Source organism: Oreochromis niloticus, linkage group LG5, assembly GCF_001858045.2.
Source record: "Oreochromis niloticus isolate F11D_XX linkage group LG5, O_niloticus_UMD_NMBU, whole genome shotgun sequence".
Classification (NCBI taxonomy): Eukaryota; Metazoa; Chordata; class Actinopteri; order Cichliformes; family Cichlidae; genus Oreochromis; species Oreochromis niloticus.
Genome location: NC_031970.2, coordinates 11,958,169 through 11,965,340, shown reverse-complemented (window position 1 = coordinate 11,965,340; position 7,172 = coordinate 11,958,169). Strand labels below are relative to the sequence as shown.

Below are 7,172 nucleotides of genomic sequence, written 5' to 3'. Positions count from 1 at the left end.
CGTTACAGGAGACGGCAGCACTGCAGAGGTGAGGACCGGCACCTGCTTGAAAGAGACAAAACAATACACACAAACAGAGAGAGAGAGGAAAAAGTGGTTATCAAGAACTTGAGGATATTACCTACATATAAAATATAAATAATTATAAATTTGTTGTTTTTTTTTAACAATGTCAGAAGGAGAGAGGCACTGAGGCACCGTCTTCCGCCCCCGGCGCACCTGCTGTGCCTCTTCCTTCTGACAGGAACTGCCTACAGAGCAAGTATGAATGATGCCTGAGTGGACAAACACAACTCAAAGTTCCTGGCTCTCTCGGCTCCTCTGCAGAGGGTTTCCCTAAGAAGGTGGACCTAGCAGGGTCACCGGGGGACGGGGAGCTGTGCCTCACGGCCCTCACTTCGTCGGAGAAACCCTCACGCAGAGTTCAGAAACTTGTGTGTTGTCCTTGTGAGCCTCCACCATTTACTGGTGGGTGCAGCCTGGACTGTCTAGAGACAGACCAGACCAGCTGCACAACACAGACACTTCAAACCTTATCTGAGGACAAAAACTACAAGAACAATAGAAAGAAGAAAGAAAACGTAGCTTAGAACCATGCAGGGTTACAGGAGACGGCAGCACTGCAGAGGTGATCCTGTGTGAGTCGTTTTTCTGTTAGTGAAAAAGAGAAAAAAAAAACAAGAAAACTTCCCTTAGAAATCTGTAGGGTTGTTTCCTCTGAGACATGTTGGAATCTGTAAACAGTTACTCCGAAAAGGATCCAGGTGTTTCAAAATACTTGTTTGGTGAACGTTTCAATTCTGCGAACATAAATGCTGCGATTAACGAAGTAAAAGTCATTGCGTTTCACCCCTATTTATGGATTTTTACGGATCAAAGGATTAAAGCATCAAAGGACCAAATTTGTTGTAAGATTCTAAATATATGACATCAACATCCCGTACGCCAGTTAAGTTGTCACATGACATTTGTGGATCCTGGTATTTTTTTACTTGGAGAATTTATCAGTAAAGTTTCAATCTGTGTCACCCCCCCCCCAAAAATAAAAATACGTGTTATTGCAATAACCGATGTTTTCTACAGTCATTGGTGCTAGCTGATGGCGGCTGTTTAAAGTTGGGATTTACTCTGCCCAGGCTGCTACCATAGAAGAACGTAGACCACTGGCACTTAAACGATATCCGATGATCGTTTTCTTTTAAATCTTAGCATTGCGCTAGCCGTCAAGTTAATAGTTTAGCTTCATATAGCCATATTTTTACAGTAACGAAACATTAAAAAAAATTGTCCCAATTTCAAACCTCACCTGAGGACAATAACTACAAGAACAACAGAAACAAGAACCTTAGAACCATGCAGGGTTACAGGAGACGACAGCCGTGTAGAGGTGAGCCTGTGTGAGTCTTTTTTTCTGTTAGTAAACAACAGAAAAACAGAAAAAAAAGAAAACTTCCCTTAGAAATCTGTAGGGTTGTTTCCTCTGAGACATGTTGGAATCTGTAAACAGTTACTCCGAAAATGATCCAGGTGTTTCAAAATACTTGTTTGGTGAACGTTTCAATTCTGCGAACATAAATGCTGCGATTAACGAAGTAAAAGTCGTTTCTTTTACCGCGGTCAAGTGAGCCCTCACTTACGAAGTCACAATCAAGCTAGCCGCCCCGCCAGCCGCACCTAAAATGTGGTTGCACTACTCTTACGTATATTACGGTATGGATGAAGACCGGCTTAGAAACGCAGTCTTTTGTGTCCTGACACTATTTTACTTCAATATCCACTCCCAGTTTTGGTTCATCTCCACTTTTCACCCCATGATCCACAGCCAAAATTACTGTACGATTCAGCGAAAATTAACAATAACATTTACCCAATATACAGTACTGTACTTTTAATATCTTCAACTTTGACCTCAGATTACAGGAAAACTGTAAGAGGTGACGCAGATATTTCACTGGATTCTGACTCTGGGTGACCCCCACTCTTCATCCTGTCATCCACAGCCAAATTTACTGTACGGTTTTTGGAAAAATTGATAGTAAACTTTGCACAATGTACTCTACTGTACTCTATATATTCCCATCTTTGACCTCAGATTACAGGAAAACTGTACGAGGTGCCGCAGATATCTCACTGGATTCTGACTCTGGGTGACCCCCACTCTTCACCCTGTGATCCACAGACAAGTTTACTGTACGGTTTTCCTGAAAATTGATAGTAAACTTTGCACAGTTTACTCTACTGTACTCTATATATTCCAATTTTTGACCTCAGATTACAGGAAAACTGTAAGAGGTGCCGCAGATATTTCACTGGATTCTGACTCTGGGTGACCCCCACTCTTCACCCTGTGGTCCACAGACAAATTTACTGTACGGTTTTTGAGAAAATTGATAGTAAACTTTGCTCTATTTACTCTACTGTACTCTATACATTCTCATCTTTGACCTCAGATTACAGGAAAACTGTAAGAGGTGCCGCAGATATTTCACTGGATTCTGACACTGGGTAACCCCCACTCTTCACCCTGTGATCCACAGACAAATTTACTGTACGGTTTTTGAGATTGCTGTGTTAACAGAGTATGACAGAGGCTAAGAAAATATACGGCCTACAATAATATCAAATTTAAACAACAAATTAAAAAATTTCCACATTTGCTGTCATTGCCATGTGTTCAGTAGAGCATTAAGTAGTCATAAAAAAAAACATATCTTTGAAATATCATCAGTAAAAGAAATACTCTCACTATGTAAGACATGTTAGCAAATTCAGTTAATAAATACTGTATCAAATCTATACAGATGTTTAAAGGCATAATGCAAAGCATGTTTGTTTCTTATGGCTCACAAATGTGTTTGCCTTTAACATAATTTACATTTCATTTGTACAGTTTCACAGACAAAACAATAAAATAATTTTCCTGAACTGTTCTTCACGGCCAAGATTTTGAATCCTTTTGAGGGTGATGCATTATCCATGAAGGTGGGCAATTTGTTCATTGATCTCTGACCCTCGCTGACTCTGACGCCTCCTAATTCTGCTTCCAGCCTTGATGATTAATTTGTTCTTCCTTTTGGCATCCCTGTCACTGATGCTGTCACCAGTTGTCCACCAGTCTAATCTGCAATTCCGGTGAACCCAGAATTACCTGTATCTTTGTAATGTTTCCAAAATATACACTATATGTTGATGGGCATTGTCCCACTTTTTTTCCTTTACAAGTAATAATCTCTATGGTTTTAATGACGATTCATATACAGATTGTGGAGGGCTTTTTATTCAACACTAAAAATAGTTCCTCATCAGCAGACTGTAGTACAATTTCAGCCTACCGTTAAAAAACCCATCCAATGCAGCGTTATCAGAGAAATTATGCAAATGATATGTTTGTATGTACTAGTAATCTATTTATCATTTACCATGATTCCTGCTCTGACGATTACTTTCTTCTCCTTCTGTAATTTTAATAGATAAAGGATGTTGAACATTAAGCTCCAAACAGGATGAATGAGGAAGACCACAGAGGAGAATCATGGATGTAGTGAAAGAATACATGCAGATGGTTTTTTTCATGGTCGAGGAGCAACTTCTGATACTATCTTAAAGAAAAAACATAAAATTGAAGATTAAAAATAATGACAACAATATGTCTAAATTTTTTTATTAATTTCTTAGAGCAAATGCAGTCTTGTCATGGTCTGAGTTGCCCACTCATATTTAACTACTTCAAATACAATTACTCCATTTAAATGCTTATGTTCTAATAAAAGGCATTGTTTAACACTAGAATTACTCCGGTCCGGCTCTGTTCTGCGGGCTTGATGTACCGTGCACTCTCTGATGGTCTGCAGCATTCCCACGTCTAACAGGCAAAGGAAGCTTTGGAGCACACTTGTAATCTTACGCTGTCGGAAGATAAAGAAATAGAAAATGGTAAATTTAGTTTATCAACCTAACTCTAAATGGGTTTATATAAATATCATATCTACTATGGCAGTGACAAACCTCAGCAGACTCTGTGGGCCCAGCTTGCGCAGTGAAGCACGAACGATTTGCTACTGCACTGGGCATTCCAATGTCCTCCTCAACCCACACAGTGCCGTCTTTTGCTGTGTGGCTCTGGCTGGGCTTCCCAGTACCACGGGGCCTCTTCCGTGGAGGCATGTTGGGTTCTTGTTCCGTCTCCTTTTCAGCTTCTTCTGAGGAGGCATCAGTGGCCTGCTGGACAAATGAAACCTCTCCTCCATCAGAATCTGCTTCGTCCATTTCCTGAAGTGTTCTCAGAAATGCAAACAAGAAATGATTCTCCCGCCTGGATCACTCTGCTTTTATGCACAGCACTGTGCTGTAGTCAAGCAATGCCACTCCCTCATATCCACAGTGACAATGGAACAATGGAAGATCTGGGCTAAGAGTAAAGGAAGCTGTGAATGTGTATCTTTTATATTTGCAGGTCAGCACGGCAGGCATTTCAGAAAGTTGTAACACAGAGGTTTGGCCTGCCTTGGGTCTGAGCAACTCTGAGTGAGCAAATGCAAATGTGCCAGGCCTCGAGGATAATGGGTGGTTTGCACAACAAAAGCTGGAGGAGAAACGAGCTGACGACCTGTGAAAATCTCAGCAGGGGTGCTTAACACCTCAGGACTTGCACCAGAAAATAAAAAACCCAGTAATTCTAGGGGGTGTTGGGTTTAGGGAAGTTACGCAAATTTGCGCAGGTTTAGTAAACCTAGTGTTAAGATAGTATCAGAAGTTGCTCCTCGACCATGAAAAAAACCATCTGCATGTATTCTTTCACTACATCCATGATTCTCCTCTGTGGTCTTCCTCATTCATCCTGTTTGGAGCTTAATGTTCAACATCCTTTATCTATTAAAATTACAGAAGGAGAAGAAAGTAATCATCAGAGCAGGAATCATGGTAAATGATAAATAGATTACTAGTACATACAAACATATCATTTGCATAATTTCTCTGATAACGCTGCATTGGATGGGTTTTTTAACGGTAGGCTGAAATTGTACTACAGTCTGCTGATGAGGAACTATTTTTAGTGTTGAATAAAAAGCCCTCCACAATCTGTATATGAATCGTCATTAAAACCATAGAGATTATTACTTGTAAAGGAAAAAAAGTGGGACAATGCCCATCAACATATAGTGTATATTTTGGAAACATTACAAAGATACAGGTAATTCTGGGTTCACCGGAATTGCAGATTAGACTGGTGGACAACTGGTGACAGCATCAGTGACAGGGATGCCAAAAGGAAGAACAAATTAATCATCAAGGCTGGAAGCAGAATTAGGAGGCGTCAGAGTCAGCGAGGGTCAGAGATCAATGAACAAATTGCCCACCTTCATGGATAATGCATCACCCTCAAAAGGATTCAAAATCTTGGCCGTGAAGAACAGTTCAGGAAAATTATTTTATTGTTTTGTCTGTGAAACTGTACAAATGAAATGTAAATTATGTTAAAGGCAAACACATTTGTGAGCCATAAGAAACAAACATGCTTTGCATTATGCCTTTAAACATCTGTATAGATTTGATACAGTATTTATTAACTGAATTTGCTAACATGTCTTACATAGTGAGAGTATTTCTTTTACTGATGATATTTCAAAGATATGTTTTTTTTTATGACTACTTAATGCTCTACTGAACACATGGCAATGACAGCAAATGTGGAAATTTTTTAATTTGTTGTTTAAATTTGATATTATTGTAGGCCGTATATTTTCTTAGCCTCTGTCATACTCTGTTAACACAGCAATCTCAAAAACCGTACAGTAAATTTGTCTGTGGATCACAGGGTGAAGAGTGGGGGTCACCCAGAGTCAGAATCCAGTGAAATATCTGCGTCACCTCTTACAGTTTTCCTGTAATCTGAGGTCAAAGATGGGAATATATAGAGTACAGTACCGTGAATAGTGCAAAGTTTACTATCAATTTTCTCAAAAACCGTACAGTAAACTTGTCTGTGGATCACAGGGTGAAGAGTGGAGATGGCCTAGAGTCAGAATCCAGTGAAATATCTGCGTCACCTCTTACAGTTTTCCTGTAATCTGAGGTCAAAGATGGGAATATATAGAGTACAGTAGAGTAAATTGTGCAAAGTTTACTATCAATTTTCTCAAAAACCGTACAGTAAACTTGTCTGTGGATCACAGGGTGAAGAGTGGAGATGGCCTAGAGTCAGAATCCGGTGAAATATCTGCGTCACCTCTTACAGTTTTCCTGTAATCTGAGGTCAAAGATGGGAATATATAGAGTACAGTAGAGTAAATTGTGCAAAGTTTACTATCACTTTTCAGGAAAATCGTACAGTAAATTTGTCTGTGGATCACAGGGTGAAGAGTGGGGGTCACCCAGTGTCAGAATCCAGTGAAATATCTGCGGCACCTCGTACAGTTTTCCTGTAATCTGAGGTCAAAGATGAGAATGTATAGAGTACAGTAGAGTAAATAGAGCAAAGTTTACTATCACTTTTCAGGAAAATCGTACAGTAAATTTGTCTGTGGATCACAGGGTGAAGAGTGGGGGTCACCCAGAGTCAGAATCCAGTGAGATATCTGCGTCACCTCTTACAGTTTTCCTGTAATCTGAGGTCAAAGATGGGAATATATAGAGTACAGTAGAGTAAAATGTGCAAAGTTTACTATCAATTTTCAGGAAAATCGTACAGTAAATTTGTCTGTGGACCACAGGGTGAAGAGTGGGGGTCACCCAGAGTCAGAATCCAGTGAAATATCTGCGGCACCTCGTACAGTTTTCCTGTAATCTGAGGTCAAAGTTGGGAATATATAGAGTACAGTAAAGCAAAATGGAAAAATTTCACTATTAATTTTCTCAAAAACCGTACAGTAAATTTGTCTGTGGATCACAGGGTGAAGAGTGGGGGTTGCCTAGAGTCAGAATCCAGTGAGATATCTGCGGCACCTCGTACAGTTTTCCTGTAATCTGAGGTCAAAGATGAGAATCTGTAGAGTACAGTAGAGTAAATTGAGCAAAGTTTAATATCAATTTTCTCAAAAACCGTACAGTAAATTTGTCTGTGGATGACAGGGTGAAGAGTGGAGATGGCCTAGAGTCAGAATCCAGTGAAATATCTGTGTCACCTCTTACAGTTTATATGTAATCTGAGGTCAAAGATGAAGATATTAAAAGTA

At 39.8% G+C, this 7,172-nt stretch overlaps 1 long non-coding RNA gene across 1 annotated transcript; it reads right to left on the bottom strand.

The window, feature by feature from the left end:
- Nucleotides 1-213: 213 nt before the first annotated feature.
- Nucleotides 214-1,903, bottom strand: LOC102082148 (uncharacterized). The gene is made up of 3 exons (XR_269254.4): nucleotides 1,613-1,903; nucleotides 1,307-1,411; nucleotides 214-651 (listed from the first exon to the last, which is right to left on the bottom strand). It is a non-coding gene; the product is annotated as an uncharacterized LOC102082148 (long non-coding RNA).
- Between the last annotated feature and the right edge of the window lie 5,269 nt (nucleotides 1,904-7,172).